Here is a 14772-nt window from a genome sequence, read left to right on the forward strand (position 1 = left end):
GGTGCGGGAGCGGGATCGAGGGCAGGGGCCGCTTCCCCGGGCCTGCCGGCCGCCAGGGGCGGGCTCCTGAGCTCGGCGGGTGGTGTGCGGGCAAGGGTGGCCTCGCCGGGGCTGAGGGGCCGTGGCGACACGATGGTGGCTCCCAGTGGCTTCGGGCCAGCTGCTGTCGGGCAGGAGGGCCGGCCCGGGCTGCGGCTGGGCGGCGCCTAGCGCCGCGTGGGCGGGCAGGGGCGATGCCCAAGGGACCGCGGGCCCCGGGCCCTGAAGCCTCCGGGGCCACGTCCCTGTGAGCGACGGGCCGGATCTTGGGCGGGGCGCCAAGCGCCGAAGGGTTCGCTGGGTCACGCCCGCCCTCGGCTGGGAGGGGGTGGCCAAACCCTCCGCCTCCGCCACCGCCCGGTACCCGAGACCTCCGTTCCCCCTGCCTGGGCGGGCGACGGGGTCCTGCCGGGGCGGGCTGACCGCCAGGCTGGCGGTGAGGCGCAAGCGCCAGCGAAAGTGGGCCTCAAGAGGCAGCCCGCCGTCCCCGCCCCCGTCTACGGCCATACCACCCTGAACGCGCCCGATCTCGTCTGATCTCGGAAGCTTAAGCAGGGTCGGGCCTGGTTAGTACTTGGATGGGAGACCGCCTGGGAATACCGGGTGCTGTAGGCTTTTTGCCTCCCGCTCCGCCTTCTCCTTTACTCGCCCGCGGGCGGTGGCCGCCGGCTCCGCCCGCGCCGGGGCCCCGCTGCAGGCCCCTCCTCCTCAGGCCCCTCCCACCACGGCGCACGCGCCGGAGGGGGCGCTCCCCGCCGGCCCGGCCCGCCAGGCGGCCAGAAGGCGGCCCTGGAAGGCAGCCGCACCCCAGACGCCCCCAGGGTGCCTGGCCCGGACCCAGGCTCCGCCGCGGGCCCGGTTGCCGTCCCTTCGGCCAGCGAGCCCCTCGACCTGCACCTGGCCGCCCCCACCGGCGCCCCGCCCCGGGGCCGCCACCTGTGTGCCGGTGGGTGTGTCCCTCCACAGCTCCCTCCGGCAAAAGCCCCGCCCCCCGCCGTGTCGCCGCCGCGGCCGGGTGCGGGAGCGGGATCGAGGGCAGGGGCCGCTTCCCCGGGCCTGCCGGCCGCCAGGGGCGGGCTCCTGAGCTCGTCGGGTGGTGTGCGGGCAAGGGTGGCCTCGCCGGGGTTGAGGGGCCGTGGCGACACGATGGTGGCTCCCAGTGGTTTCGGGCCAGCTGCTGTCGGGCAGGAGGGCCGGCCCGGGCTGCGGCTGGGCGGCGCCTAGCGCCGCGTGGGTGGGCAGGGGCGATGCCCAAGGGACCGCGGGCCCCGGGCCCTGAAGCCTCTGGGGCCACGTCCCTGTGAGCGACGGGCCGGATCTTGGGCGGGGCGCCAAGCGCCGAAGGGTTCGCTGGGTCACGCCCGCCCTCGGCTGGGAGGGGGTGGCCAAACCCTCCGCCTCCGCCACCGCCCGGTACCCGAGACCTCCGTTCCCCCTGCCTGGGTGGGCGACGGGGTCCTGCCGGGGCGGGCTGACCGCCAGGCTGGCGGTGAGGCGCAAGCGCCAGCGAAAGTGGGCCTCAAGAGGCAGCCCGCCGTCCCCGTCCCGTCTACGGCCATACCACCCTGAACGCGCCCGATCTCGTCTGATCTCGGAAGCTAAGCAGGGTCGGGCCTGGTTAGTACTTGGATGGGAGACCGCCTGGGAATACCGGGTGCTGTAGGCTTTTTGCCTCCCGCTCCGCCTTCTCCTTTAACTCGCCCGCGGGCGGGGGCCGCCGGCTCCGCCCGCGCCGGGGCCCCGCTGCAGGCCCCGCCTCCTCAGGCCCCTCCCACCACGGCGCGCGCGCCGGAGGGGGCGCTCCCCGCCGGCCCGGCCCGCCAGGGGGCCAGAAGGCGGCCCTGGAAGGCAGCCGCACCCCAGACGCCCCCGGGGTGCCTGGCCCGGACCCAGGCTCCGCCGCGGGCCCGGTTGCCGTCCCTTCGGCCAGCGAGCCCCTCGACCTGCACCTGGCCGCCCCCACCGGCGCCCCGCCCCGGGGCCGCCACCTGTGTGCCGGTGGGTGTGTCCCTCCACAGCTCCCTCCGGCAAAAGCCCCGCCCCCCGCCGTGTCGCCGCCGCGGCCGGGTGCGGGAGCGGGATCGAGGGCAGGGGCCGCTTCCCCGGGCCTGCCGGCCGCCAGGGGCGGGCTCCTGAGCCCGGCGGGTGGTGTGCGGGCAAGGGTGGCCTCGCCGGGGCTGAGGGGCCGTGGCGACACGATGGTGGCTCCCAGTGGCTTCGGGCCAGCTGCTGTCGGGCAGGAGGGCCGGCCCGGGCTGCGGCCGGGCGGCGCCTAGCGCCGCGTGGGCGGGCAGGGGCGATGCCCAAGGGACCGTGGGCCCCGGGCCCTGAAGCCTCCGGGGCCACGTCCCTGTGAGCGACGGGCCGGATCTTGGGCGGGGCGCCAAGCGCCGAAGGGTTCGCTGGGTCACGCCCGCCCTCGGCTGGGAGGGGGTGGCCAAACCCTCCGCCTCCGCCACCGCCCGGTACCCGAGACCTCCGTTCCCCCTGCCTGGGCGGGCGACGGGGTCCTGCCGGGGCGGGCTGACCGCCAGGCTGGCGGTGAGGCGCAAGCGCCAGCGAAAGTGGGCCTCAAGAGGCAGCCCGCCGTCCCCGCCCCCGTCTACGGCCATACCACCCTGAACGCGCCCGATCTCGTCTGATCTCGGAAGCTTAAGCAGGGTCGGGCCTGGTTAGTACTTGGATGGGAGACCGCCTGGGAATACCGGGTGCTGTAGGCTTTTTGCCTCCCGCTCCGCCTTCTCCTTTACTCGCCCGCGGGCGGTGGCCGCCGGCTCCGCCCGCGCCGGGGCCCCGCTGCAGGCCCCTCCTCCTCAGGCCCCTCCCACCACGGCGCACGCGCCGGAGGGGGCGCTCCCCGCCGGCCCGGCCCGCCAGGCGGCCAGAAGGCGGCCCTGGAAGGCAGCCGCACCCCAGACGCCCCCAGGGTGCCTGGCCCGGACCCAGGCTCCGCCGCGGGCCCGGTTGCCGTCCCTTCGGCCAGCGAGCCCCTCGACCTGCACCTGGCCGCCCCCACCAGCGCCCCGCCCCGGGGCCGCCACCTGTGTGCCGGTGGGTGTGTCCCTCCACAGCTCCCTCCGGCAAAAGCCCCGCCCCCCGCCGTGTCGCAGCCGCGGCCGGGTGCGGGAGCGGGATCGAGGGCAGGGGCCGCTTCCCCGGGCCTGCCGGCCGCCAGGGGCGGGCTCCTGAGCTCGTCGGGTGGTGTGCGGGCAAGGGTGGCCTCGCCGGGGCTGAGGGGCCGTGGCGACACGATGGTGGCTCCCAGTGGTTTCGGGCCAGCTGCTGTCGGGCAGGAGGGCCGGCCCGGGCTGCGGCTGGGCGGCGCCTAGCGCCGCGTGGGCGGGCAGGGGCGATGCCCAAGGGACCGCGGGCCCCGGGCCCTGAAGCCTCCGGGGCCACGTCCCTGTGAGCGACGGGCCGGATCTTGGGCGGGGCGCCAAGCGCCGAAAGGTTCGCTGGGTCACGCCCGCCCTCGGCTGGGAGGGGGTGGCCAAACCCTCCGCCTCCGCCACCGCCCGGTACCCGAGACCTCCGTTCCCCCTGCCTGGGCGGGCGACGGGGTCCTGCCGGGGCGGGCTGACCGCCAGGCTGGCGGTGAGGCGCAAGCGCCAGCGAAAGTGGGCCTCAAGAGGCAGCCCGCCGTCCCCGTCCCGTCTACGGCCATACCACCCTGAACGCGCCCGATCTCGTCTGATCTCGGAAGCTAAGCAGGGTCGGGCCTGGTTAGTACTTGGATGGGAGACCGCCTGGGAATACCGGGTGCTGTAGGCTTTTTGCCTCCCGCTCCGCCTTCTCCTTGAACTCGCCGGCGGGCGGTGGCCGCCGGCTCCGCCCGCGCCGGGGCTCCGCTGCAGGCCCCGCCTCCTCAGGCCCCTCGCACCACGGCGCGCGCGCCAGAGGGGGCGCTCCCCGCCGGCCCGGCCCGCCAGGCGGCCAGAAGGCGGCCCTGGAAGGCAGCCGCACCCCAGACGCCCCCGGGGTGCCTGGCCCGGACCCAGGCTCCGCCGCGGGCCCGGTTGCCGTCCCTTCGGCCAGCGAGCCCCTCGACCTGCACCTGGCCGCCCCCACCGGCGCCCCGCCCCGGGGCCGCCACCTGTGTGCCGGTGGGTGTGTCCCTCCACAGCTCCCTCCGGCAAAAGCCCCGCCCCCCGCCGTGTCGCCGCCGCGGCCGGGTGCGGGAGCGGGATCGAGGGCAGGGGCCGCTTCCCCGGGCCTGCCGGCCGCCAGGGGCGGGCTCCTGAGCTCGGCGGGTGGTGTGCGGGCAAGGGTGGCCTCGCCGGGGCTGAGGGGCCGTGGCGACACGATGGTGGCTCCCAGTGGCTTCGGGCCAGCTGCTGTCGGGCAGGAGGGCCGGCCCGGGCTGCGGCTGGGCGGCGCCTAGCGCCGCGTGGGCGGGCAGGGGCGATGCCCAAGGGACCGCGGGCCCCGGGCCCTGAAGCCTCCGGGGCCACGTCCCTGTGAGCGACGGGCCGGATCTTGGGCGGGGCGCCAAGCGCCGAAGGGTTCGCTGGGTCACGCCCGCCCTCGGCTGGGAGGGGGTGGCCAAACCCTCCGCCTCCGCCACCGCCCGGTACCCGAGACCTCCGTTCCCCCTGCCTGGGCGGGCGACGGGGTCCTGCCGGGGCGGGCTGACCGCCAGGCTGGCGGTGAGGCGCAAGCGCCAGCGAAAGTGGGCCTCAAGAGGCAGCCCGCCGTCCCCGCCCCCGTCTACGGCCATACCACCCTGAACGCGCCCGATCTCGTCTGATCTCGGAAGCTAAGCAGGGTCGGCCCTGGTTAGTACTTGGATGGGAGACCGCCTGGGAATACCGGGTGCTGTAGGCTTTTTGCCTCCCGCTCCGCCTTCTCCTTTAACTCGCCCGCGGGCGGGGGCCGCCGGCTCCGCCCGCGCCGGGGCCCCGCTGCAGGCCCCGCCTCCTCAGGCCCCTCCCACCACGGCGCGCGCGCCGGAGGGGGCGCTCCCCGCCGGCCCGGCCCGCCAGGGGGCCAGAAGGCGGCCCTGGAAGGCAGCCGCACCCCAGACGCCCCCGGGGTGCCTGGCCCGGACCCAGGCTCCGCCGCGGGCCCGGTTGCCGTCCCTTCGGCCAGCGAGCCCCTCGGCCTGCACCTGGCCGACCCCACCGGCGCCCCGCCCCGGGGCCGCCACCTGTGTGCCGGTGGGTGTGTCCCTCCACAGCTCCCTCCGGCAAAAGCCCCGCCCCCCGCCGTGTCGCCGCCGCGGCCGGGTGCGGGAGCGGGATCGAGGGCAGGGGCCGCTTCCCCGGGCCTGCCGGCCGCCAGGGGCGGGCTCCTGAGCCCGGCGGGTGGTGTGCGGGCAAGGGTGGCCTCGCCGGGGCTGAGGGGCCGTGGCGACACGATGGTGGCTCCCAGTGGCTTCGGGCCAGCTGCTGTCGGGCAGGAGGGCCGGCCCGGGCTGCGGCCGGGCGGCGCCTAGCGCCGCGTGGGCGGGCAGGGGCGATGCCCAAGGGACCGTGGGCCCCGGGCCCTGAAGCCTCCGGGGCCACGTCCCTGTGAGCGACGGGCGGGATCTTGGCGGGGCGCCAAGCGCCGAAGGGTTCGCTGGGTCACGCCCGCCCTCGGCTGGGAGGGGGTGGCCAAACCCTCCGCCTCCGCCACCGCCCGGTACCCGAGACCTCCGTTCCCCCTGCCTGGGCGGGCGACGGGGTCCTGCCGGGGCGGGCTGACCGCCAGGCTGGCGGTGAGGCGCAAGCGCCAGCGAAAGTGGGCCTCAAGAGGCAGCCCGCCGTCCCCGCCCCCGTCTACGGCCATACCACCCTGAACGCGCCCGATCTCGTCTGATCTCGGAAGCTTAAGCAGGGTCGGGCCTGGTTAGTACTTGGATGGGAGACCGCCTGGGAATACCGGGTGCTGTAGGCTTTTTGCCTCACGCTCCGCCTTCTCCTTTACTCGCCCGCGGGCGGTGGCCGCCGGCTCCGCCCGCGCCGGGGCCCCGCTGCAGGCCCCTCCTCCTCAGGCCCCTCCCACCACGGCGCACGCGCCGGAGGGGGCGCTCCCCGCCGGCCCGGCCCGCCAGGCGGCCAGAAGGCGGCCCTGGAAGGCAGCCGCACCCCAGACGCCCCCAGGGTGCCTGGCCCGGACCCAGGCTCCGCCGCGGGCCCGGTTGCCGTCACTTCGGCCAGCGAGCCCCTCGACCTGCACCTGGCCGCCCCCTCCAGCGCCCCGCCCCGGGGCCGCCACCTGTGTGCCGGTGGGTGTGTCCCTCCACAGCTCCCTCCGGCAAAAGCCCCGCCCCCCGCCGTGTCGCAGCCGCGGCCGGGTGCGGGAGCGGGATCGAGGGCAGGGGCCGCTTCCCCGGGCCTGCCGGCCGCCAGGGGCGGGCTCCTGAGCTCGGCGGGTGGTGTGCGGGCAAGGGTGGCCTCGCCGGGGCTGAGGGGCCGTGGCGACACGATGGTGGCTCCCAGTGGTTTCGGGCCAGCTGCTGTCGGGCAGGAGGGCCGGCCCGGGCTGCGGCTGGGCGGCGCCTAGCGCCGCGTGGGCGGGCAGGGGCGATGCCCAAGGGACCGCGGGCCCCGGGCCCTGAAGCCTCCGGGGCCACGTCCCTGTGAGCGACGAGCCGGATCTTGGGCGGGGCGCCAAGCGCCGAAAGGTTCGCTGGGTCACGCCCGCCCTCGGCTGGGAGGGGGTGGCCAAACCCTCCGCCTCCGCCACCGCCCGGTACCCGAGACCTCCGTTCCCCCTGCCTGGGCGGGCGACGGGGTCCTGCCGGGGCGGGCTGACCGCCAGGCTGGCGGTGAGGCGCAAGCGCCAGCGAAAGTGGGCCTCAAGAGGCAGCCCGCCGTCCCCGTCCCGTCTACGGCCATACCACCCTGAACGCGCCCGATCTCGTCTGATCTCGGAAGCTAAGCAGGGTCGGGCCTGGTTAGTACTTGGATGGGAGACCGCCTGGGAATACCGGGTGCTGTAGGCTTTTTGCCTCCCGCTCCGCCTTCTCCTTGAACTCGCCCGCGGGCGGTGGCCGCCGGCTCCGCCCGCGCCGGGGCTCCGCTGCAGGCCCCGCCTCCTCAGGCCCCTCGCACCACGGCGCGCGCGCCAGAGGGGGCGCTCCCCGCCGGCCCGGCCCGCCAGGCGGCCAGAAGGCGGCCCTGGAAGGCAGCCGCACCCCAGACGCCCCCGGGGTGCCTGGCCCGGACCCAGGCTCCGCCGCGGGCCCGGTTGCCGTCCCTTCGGCCAGCGAGCCCCTCGACCTGCACCTGGCCGCCCCCACCGGCGCCCCGCCCCGGGGCCGCCACCTGTGTGCCGGTGGGTGTGTCCCTCCACAGCTCCCTCCGGCAAAAGCCCCGCCCCCCGCCGTGTCGCCGCCGCGGCCGGGTGCGGGAGCGGGATCGAGGGCCGGGGCCGCTTCCCTGGGCCTGCCGGCCGCCAGGGGCGGGCTACTGAGCCCGGCGGGTGGTGTGCGGGCAAGGGTGGCCTCGCCGGGGCTGAGGGGCCGTGGCGACACGATGGTGGCTCCCAGTGGCTTCGGGCCAGCTGCTGTCGGGCAGGAGGGCCGGCCCGGGCTGCGGCTGGGCGGCGCCTAGCGCCGCGTGGGCGGGCAGGGGCGATGCCCAAGGGACCGCGGGCCCCGGGCCCTGAAGCCTCCGGGGCCACGTCCCTGTGAGCGACGGGCCGGATCTTGGGCGGGGCGCCAAGCGCCGAAGGGTTCGCTGGGTCACGCCCGCCCTCAGCTGGGAGGGGGTGGCCAAATCCTCCGCCTCCGCCACCGCCCGGTACCCGAGACCTCCGTTCCCCCTGCCTGGGCGGGCGACGGGGTCCTGCCGGGGCGGGCTGACCGCCAGGCTGGCGGTGAGGCGCAAGCGCCAGCGAAAGTGGGCCTCAAGAGGCAGCCCGCCGTCCCCGTCCCGTCTACGGCCATACCACCCTGAACGCGCCCGATCTCGTCTGATCTCGGAAGCTAAGCAGGGTCGGGCCTGGTTAGTACTTGGATGGGAGACCGCCTGGGAATACCGGGTGCTGTAGGCTTTTTGCCTCCCGCTCCGCCTTCTCCTTGAACTCGCCCGCGGGCGGTGGCCGCCGGCTCCGCCCGCGCCGGGGCTCCGCTGCAGGCCCCGCCTCCTCAGGCCCCTCGCACCACGGCGCGCGCGCCAGAGGGGGCGCTCCCCGCCGGCCCGGCCCGCCAGGCGGCCAGAAGGCGGCCCTGGAAGGCAGCCGCACCCCAGACGCCCCCGGGGTGCCTGGCCCGGACCCAGGCTCCGCCGCGGGCCCGGTTGCCGTCCCTTCGGCCAGCGAGCCCCTCGACCTGCACCTGGCCGCCCCCACCGGCGCCCCGCCCCGGGGCCGCCACCTGTGTGCCGGTGGGTGTGTCCCTCCACAGCTCCCTCCGGCAAAAGCCCCGCCCCCCGCCGTGTCGCCGCCGCGGCCGGGTGCGGGAGCGGGATCGAGGGCCGGGGCCGCTTCCCTGGGCCTGCCGGCCGCCAGGGGCGGGCTACTGAGCCCGGCGGGTGGTGTGCGGGCAAGGGTGGCCTCGCCGGGGCTGAGGGGCCGTGGCGACACGATGGTGGCTCCCAGTGGCTTCGGGCCAGCTGCTGTCGGGCAGGAGGGCCGGCCCGGGCTGCGGCTGGGCGGCGCCTAGCGCCGCGTGGGCGGGCAGGGGCGATGCCCAAGGGACCGCGGGCCCCGGGCCCTGAAGCCTCCGGGGCCACGTCCCTGTGAGCGACGGGCCGGATCTTGGGCGGGGCGCCAAGCGCCGAAGGGTTCGCTGGGTCACGCCCGCCCTCAGCTGGGAGGGGGTGGCCAAATCCTCCGCCTCCGCCACCGCCCGGTACCCGAGACCTCCGTTCCCCCTGCCTGGGCGGGCGACGGGGTCCTGCCGGGGCGGGCTGACCGCCAGGCTGGCGGTGAGGCGCAAGCGCCAGCGAAAGTGGGCCTCAAGAGGCAGCCCGCCGTCCCCGTCCCGTCTACGGCCATACCACCCTGAACGCGCCCGATCTCGTCTGATCTCGGAAGCTAAGCAGGGTCGGGCCTGGTTAGTACTTGGATGGGAGACCGCCTGGGAATACCGGGTGCTGTAGGCTTTTTGCCTCCCGCTCCGCCTTCTCCTTTACTCGCCCGCGGGCGGTGGCCGCCGGCTCCGCCCGCGCCGGGGCCCCGCTGCAGGCCCCTCCTCCTCAGGCCCCTCCCACCACGGCGCACGCGCCGGAGGGGGCGCTCCCCGCCGGCCCGGCCCGCCAGGCGGCCAGAAGGCGGCCCTGGAAGGCAGCCGCACCCCAGACGCCCCCAGGGTGCCTGGCCCGGACCCAGGCTCCGCCGCGGGCCCGGTTGCCGTCCCTTCGGCCAGCGAGCCCCTCGACCTGCACCTGGCCGCCCCCACCGGCGCCCCGCCCCGGGGCCGCCACCTGTGTGCCGGTGGGTGTGTCCCTCCACAGCTCCCTCCGGCAAAAGCCCCGACCCCCGCCGTGTCGCCGCCGCGGCCGGGTGCGGGAGCGGGATCGAGGGCAGGGGCCGCTTCCCCGGGCCTGCCGGCCGCCAGGGGCGGGCTCCTGAGCTCGGCGGCTGGTGTGCGGGCAAGGGTGGCCTCGCCGGGGCTGAGGGGCCGTGGCGACACGATGGTGGCTCCCAGTGGCTTCGGGCCAGCTGCTGTCGGGCAGGAGGGCCGGCCCGGGCTGCGGCTGGGCGGCGCCTAGCGCCGCGTGGGCGGGCAGGGGCGATGCCCAAGGGACCGCGGGCCCCGGGCCCTGAAGCCTCCGGGGCCACGTCCCTGTGAGCGACGGGCCGGATCTTGGGCGGGGCGCCAAGCGCCGAAGGGTTCGCTGGGTCACGCCCGCCCTCGGCTGGGAGGGGGTGGCCAAACCCTCCGCCTCCGCCACCGCCCGGTACCCGAGACCTCCGTTCCCCCTGCCTGGGCGGGCGACGGGGTCCTGCCGGGGCGGGCTGACCGCCAGGCTGGCAGTGAGGCGCAAGCGCCAGCCAAAGTGGGCCTCAAGAGGCAGCCCGCCGTCCCCGCCGCCGTCTACGGCCATACCACCCTGAACGCGCCCGATCTCGTCTGATCTCGGAAGCTAAGCAGGGTCGGGCCTGGTTAGTACTTGGATGGGAGACCGCCTGGGAATACCGGGTGCTGTAGGCTTTTTGCCTCCCGCTCCGCCTTCTCCTTTAACTCGCCCGCGGGCGGTGGCCGCCGGCTCCGCCCGCGCCGGGGCCCCGCTGCAGGCCCCGCCTCCTCAGGCCCCTCCCACCACGGCGCGCGCGCCGGAGGGGGCGCTCCCCGCCGGCCCGGCCCGCCAGGCGGCCAGAAGGCGGCCCTGGAAGGCAGCCGCACCCCAGACGCCCCCGGGGTGCCTGGCCCGGACCCAGGCTCCGCCGCGGGCCCGGTTGCCGTCCCTTCGGCCAGCGAGCCCCTCGACCTGCACCTGGCCGCCCCCACCGGCGCCCCGCCCCGGGGCCGCCACCTGTGTGCCGGTGGGTGTGTCCCTCCACAGCTCCCTCCGGCAAAAGCCCCGCCCCCCGCCGTGTCGCCGCCGCGGCCGGGTGCGGGAGCGGGATCGAGGGCAGGGGCCGCTTCCCCGGGCCTGCCGGCCGCCAGGGGCGGGCTCCTGAGCCCGGCGGGTGGTGTGCGGGCAAGGGTGGCCTCGCCGGGGCTGAGGGGCCGTGGCGACACGATGGTGGCTCCCAGTGGCTTCGGGCCAGCTGCTGTCGGGCAGGAGGGCCGGCCCGGGCTGCGGCCGGGCGGCGCCTAGCGCCGCGTGGGCGGGCAGGGGCGATGCCCAAGGGACCGTGGGCCCCGGGCCCTGAAGCCTCCGGGGCCACGTCCCTGTGAGCGACGGGCGGGATCTTGGCGGGGCGCCAAGCGCCGAAGGGTTCGCTGGGTCACGCCCGCCCTCGGCTGGGAGGGGGTGGCCAAACCCTCCGCCTCCGCCACCGCCCGGTACCCGAGACCTCCGTTCCCCCTGCCTGGGCGGGCGACGGGGTCCTGCCGGGGCGGGCTGACCGCCAGGCTGGCGGTGAGGCGCAAGCGCCAGCGAAAGTGGGCCTCAAGAGGCAGCCCGCCGTCCCCGCCCCCGTCTACGGCCATACCACCCTGAACGCGCCCGATCTCGTCTGATCTCGGAAGCTTAAGCAGGGTCGGGCCTGGTTAGTACTTGGATGGGAGACCGCCTGGGAATACCGGGTGCTGTAGGCTTTTTGCCTCCCGCTCCGCCTTCTCCTTTACTCGCCCGCGGGCGGTGGCCGCCGGCTCCGCCCGCGCCGGGGCCCCGCTGCAGGCCCCTCCTCCTCAGGCCCCTCCCACCACGGCGCACGCGCCGGAGGGGGCGCTCCCCGCCGGCCCGGCCCGCCAGGCGGCCAGAAGGCGGCCCTGGAAGGCAGCCGCACCCCAGACGCCCCCAGGGTGCCTGGCCCGGACCCAGGCTCCGCCGCGGGCCCGGTTGCCGTCACTTCGGCCAGCGAGCCCCTCGACCTGCACCTGGCCGCCCCCTCCAGCGCCCCGCCCCGGGGCCGCCACCTGTGTGCCGGTGGGTGTGTCCCTCCACAGCTCCCTCCGGCAAAAGCCCCGCCCCCCGCCGTGTCGCAGCCGCGGCCGGGTGCGGGAGCGGGATCGAGGGCAGGGGCCGCTTCCCCGGGCCTGCCGGCCGCCAGGGGCGGGCTCCTGAGCTCGGCGGGTGGTGTGCGGGCAAGGGTGGCCTCGCCGGGGCTGAGGGGCCGTGGCGACACGATGGTGGCTCCCAGTGGTTTCGGGCCAGCTGCTGTCGGGCAGGAGGGCCGGCCCGGGCTGCGGCTGGGCGGCGCCTAGCGCCGCGTGGGCGGGCAGGGGCGATGCCCAAGGGACCGCGGGCCCCGGGCCCTGAAGCCTCCGGGGCCACGTCCCTGTGAGCGACGGGCCGGATCTTGGGCGGGGCGCCAAGCGCCGAAAGGTTCGCTGGGTCACGCCCGCCCTCGGCTGGGAGGGGGTGGCCAAACCCTCCGCCTCCGCCACCGCCCGGTACCCGAGACCTCCGTTCCCCCTGCCTGGGCGGGCGACGGGGTCCTGCCGGGGCGGGCTGACCGCCAGGCTGGCGGTGAGGCGCAAGCGCCAGCGAAAGTGGGCCTCAAGAGGCAGCCCGCCGTCCCCGTCCCGTCTACGGCCATACCACCCTGAACGCGCCCGATCTCGTCTGATCTCGGAAGCTAAGCAGGGTCGGGCCTGGTTAGTACTTGGATGGGAGACCGCCTGGGAATACCGGGTGCTGTAGGCTTTTTGCCTCCCGCTCCGCCTTCTCCTTTAACTCGCCCGCGGGCGGGGGCCGCCGGCTCCGCCCGCGCCGGGGCCCCGCTGCAGGCCCCGCCTCCTCAGGCCCCTCCCACCACGGCGCGCGCGCCGGAGGGGGCGCTCCCCGCCGGCCCGGCCCGCCAGGGGGCCAGAAGGCGGCCCTGGAAGGCAGCCGCACCCCAGACGCCCCCGGGGTGCCTGGCCCGGACCCAGGCTCCGCCGCGGGCCCGGTTGCCGTCCCTTCGGCCAGCGAGCCCCTCGACCTGCACCTGGCCGCCCCCACCGGCGCCCCGCCCCGGGGCCGCCACCTGTGTGCCGGTGGGTGTGTCCCTCCACAGCTCCCTCCGGCAAAAGCCCCGCCCCCCGCCGTGTCGCCGCCGCGGCCGGGTGCGGGAGCGGGATCGAGGGCCGGGGCCGCTTCCCTGGGCCTGCCGGCCGCCAGGGGCGGGCTACTGAGCCCGGCGGGTGGTGTGCGGGCAAGGGTGGCCTCGCCGGGGCTGAGGGGCCGTGGCGACACGATGGTGGCTCCCAGTGGCTTCGGGCCAGCTGCTGTCGGGCAGGAGGGCCGGCCCGGGCTGCGGCTGGGCGGCGCCTAGCGCCGCGTGGGCGGGCAGGGGCGATGCCCAAGGGACCGCGGGCCCCGGGCCCTGAAGCCTCCGGGGCCACGTCCCTGTGAGCGACGGGCCGGATCTTGGGCGGGGCGCCAAGCGCCGAAGGGTTCGCTGGGTCACGCCCGCCCTCAGCTGGGAGGGGGTGGCCAAATCCTCCGCCTCCGCCACCGCCCGGTACCCGAGACCTCCGTTCCCCCTGCCTGGGCGGGCGACGGGGTCCTGCCGGGGCGGGCTGACCGCCAGGCTGGCGGTGAGGCGCAAGCGCCAGCCAAAGTGGGCCTCAAGAGGCAGCCCGCCGTCCCCGCCGCCGTCTACGGCCATACCACCCTGAACGCGCCCGATCTCGTCTGATCTCGGAAGCTAAGCAGGGTCGGGCCTGGTTAGTACTTGGATGGGAGACCGCCTGGGAATACCGGGTGCTGTAGGCTTTTTGCCTCCCGCTCCGCCTTCTCCTTTAACTCGCCCGCGGGCGGTGGCCGCCGGCTCCGCCCGCGCCGGGGCCCCGCTGCAGGCCCCGCCTCCTCAGGCCCCTCCCACCACGGCGCGCGCGCCGGAGGGGGCGCTCCCCGCCGGCCCGGCCCGCCAGGCGGCCAGAAGGCGGCCCTGGAAGGCAGCCGCACCCCAGACGCCCCCGGGGTGCCTGGCCCGGACCCAGGCTCCGCCGCGGGCCCGGTTGCCGTCCCTTCGGCCAGCGAGCCCCTCGACCTGCACCTGGCCGCCCCCACCGGCGCCCCGCCCCGGGGCCGCCACCTGTGTGCCGGTGGGTGTGTCCCTCCACAGCTCCCTCCGGCAAAAGCCCCGCCCCCCGCCGTGTCGCCGCCGCGGCCGGGTGCGGGAGCGGGATCGAGGGCCGGGGCCGCTTCCCCGGGCCTGCCGGCCGCCAGGGGCGGGCTACTGAGCCCGGCGGGTGGTGTGCGGGCAAGGGTGGCCTCGCCGGGGCTGAGGGGCCGTGGCGACACGATGGTGGCTCCCAGTGGCTTCGGGCCAGCCGCTGTCGGGCAGGAGGGCCGGCCCGGGCTGCGGCTGGGCGGCTCCTAGCGCCGCGTGGGCGGGCAGGGGCGATGCCCAAGGGACCGCGGGCCCCGGGCCCTGAAGCCTCCGGGGCCACGTCCCTGTGAGCGACGGGCGGGATCTTGGCGGGGCGCCAAGCGCCGAAGTGTTCGCTGGGTCACGCCCACCCTCGGCTGGGAGGGGGTGGCCAAACCCTCCGCCTCCACCACCGGCCGGTACCCGAGACCTCCGTTCCCCCTGCCTGGGCGGGCGACGGGGTCCTGCCGGGGCGGGCTGACCGCCAGGCTGGCGGTGAGGCGCAAGCGCCAGCGAAAGTGGGCCTCAAGAGGCAGCCCGCCGTCCCCGCCCCCGTCAACGGCCATACAACCCTGAACGCGCCCGATCTCGTCTGATCTCGGAAGCTAAGCAGGGTCGGGCCTGGTTAGTACTTGGATGGGAGACCGCCTGGGAATACCGGGTGCTGTAGGCTTTTTGCCTCCCGCTCCGCCTTCTCCTTTAACTCGCCCGCGGGCGGTGGCCGCCGGCTCCGCCCGCGCCGGGGCCCCGCTGCAGGCCCCTCCTCCTCTGGCCCCTCCCACCACGGCGCGCGCGCCGGAGGGGGCGCTCCCCGCCGGCCCGGCCCGCCAGGCGGCCAGAAGGCGGCCCTGGAAGGCAGCCGCACCCCAGACGCCCCCAGGGTGCCTGGCCCGGACCCAGGCTCCGCCGCGGGCCCGGTTGCCGTCCCTTCGGCCAGCGAGCCCCTCGACCTGCACCTGGCCGCCCCCACCGGCGCCCCGCCCCGGGGCCGCCACCTGTGTGCCGGTGGGTGTGTCCCTCCACAGCTCCCTCCGGCAAAAGCCCCGCCCCCCGCCGTGTCGCCGCCGCGGCCGGGTGCGGGAGCGGGATCGAGGGCAGGGGCCGCTTCCCCGG

At 77.1% G+C, this 14772-nt stretch overlaps 14 non-coding genes across 14 annotated transcripts; all 14 read left to right on the forward strand.

Moving 5' to 3' along the window:
* Positions 1–534: 534 nt before the first annotated feature.
* On the forward strand, positions 535–654 carry LOC149744959 (5S ribosomal RNA). The gene has a single exon (XR_016390275.1). It is a non-coding gene; the product is annotated as a 5S ribosomal RNA (ribosomal RNA).
* A 932-nt stretch (positions 655–1586) lies between these two features.
* On the forward strand, positions 1587–1705 carry LOC149744960 (5S ribosomal RNA). The gene has a single exon (XR_016390541.1). It is a non-coding gene; the product is annotated as a 5S ribosomal RNA (ribosomal RNA).
* A 934-nt stretch (positions 1706–2639) lies between these two features.
* Positions 2640–2759, forward strand: LOC149744961 (5S ribosomal RNA). Its single transcript, XR_016390276.1, has one exon. It is a non-coding gene; the product is annotated as a 5S ribosomal RNA (ribosomal RNA).
* Positions 2760–3691: 932 nt separating this feature from the next.
* LOC149744962 (5S ribosomal RNA) lies at positions 3692–3810 on the forward strand. The gene has a single exon (XR_016390542.1). It is a non-coding gene; the product is annotated as a 5S ribosomal RNA (ribosomal RNA).
* A 934-nt stretch (positions 3811–4744) lies between these two features.
* On the forward strand, positions 4745–4863 carry LOC149744963 (5S ribosomal RNA). The gene has a single exon (XR_016389956.1). It is a non-coding gene; the product is annotated as a 5S ribosomal RNA (ribosomal RNA).
* Positions 4864–5796: 933 nt separating this feature from the next.
* On the forward strand, positions 5797–5916 carry LOC149744964 (5S ribosomal RNA). Its single transcript, XR_016390277.1, has one exon. It is a non-coding gene; the product is annotated as a 5S ribosomal RNA (ribosomal RNA).
* A 932-nt stretch (positions 5917–6848) lies between these two features.
* Positions 6849–6967, forward strand: LOC149744965 (5S ribosomal RNA). The gene has a single exon (XR_016390543.1). It is a non-coding gene; the product is annotated as a 5S ribosomal RNA (ribosomal RNA).
* Positions 6968–7900: 933 nt separating this feature from the next.
* Positions 7901–8019, forward strand: LOC149744966 (5S ribosomal RNA). Its single transcript, XR_016390544.1, has one exon. It is a non-coding gene; the product is annotated as a 5S ribosomal RNA (ribosomal RNA).
* A 933-nt stretch (positions 8020–8952) lies between these two features.
* Positions 8953–9071, forward strand: LOC149744967 (5S ribosomal RNA). The gene has a single exon (XR_016390545.1). It is a non-coding gene; the product is annotated as a 5S ribosomal RNA (ribosomal RNA).
* A 933-nt stretch (positions 9072–10004) lies between these two features.
* On the forward strand, positions 10005–10123 carry LOC149744968 (5S ribosomal RNA). Its single transcript, XR_016390546.1, has one exon. It is a non-coding gene; the product is annotated as a 5S ribosomal RNA (ribosomal RNA).
* Positions 10124–11056: 933 nt separating this feature from the next.
* On the forward strand, positions 11057–11176 carry LOC149744969 (5S ribosomal RNA). The gene has a single exon (XR_016390278.1). It is a non-coding gene; the product is annotated as a 5S ribosomal RNA (ribosomal RNA).
* Positions 11177–12108: 932 nt separating this feature from the next.
* Positions 12109–12227, forward strand: LOC149744970 (5S ribosomal RNA). The gene has a single exon (XR_016390547.1). It is a non-coding gene; the product is annotated as a 5S ribosomal RNA (ribosomal RNA).
* A 934-nt stretch (positions 12228–13161) lies between these two features.
* LOC149744971 (5S ribosomal RNA) lies at positions 13162–13280 on the forward strand. Its single transcript, XR_016390548.1, has one exon. It is a non-coding gene; the product is annotated as a 5S ribosomal RNA (ribosomal RNA).
* A 933-nt stretch (positions 13281–14213) lies between these two features.
* LOC149744972 (5S ribosomal RNA) lies at positions 14214–14332 on the forward strand. Its single transcript, XR_016390374.1, has one exon. It is a non-coding gene; the product is annotated as a 5S ribosomal RNA (ribosomal RNA).
* The last annotated feature ends 440 nt before the right edge of the window (positions 14333–14772 follow it).

Source organism: Delphinapterus leucas, chromosome 19, assembly GCF_059928025.1.
Source record: "Delphinapterus leucas isolate spDelLeu-1000000601 "Yukka" chromosome 19, BTC_Dleu_Yukka2, whole genome shotgun sequence".
Lineage (NCBI taxonomy): Eukaryota > Metazoa > Chordata > Mammalia > Artiodactyla > Monodontidae > Delphinapterus > Delphinapterus leucas.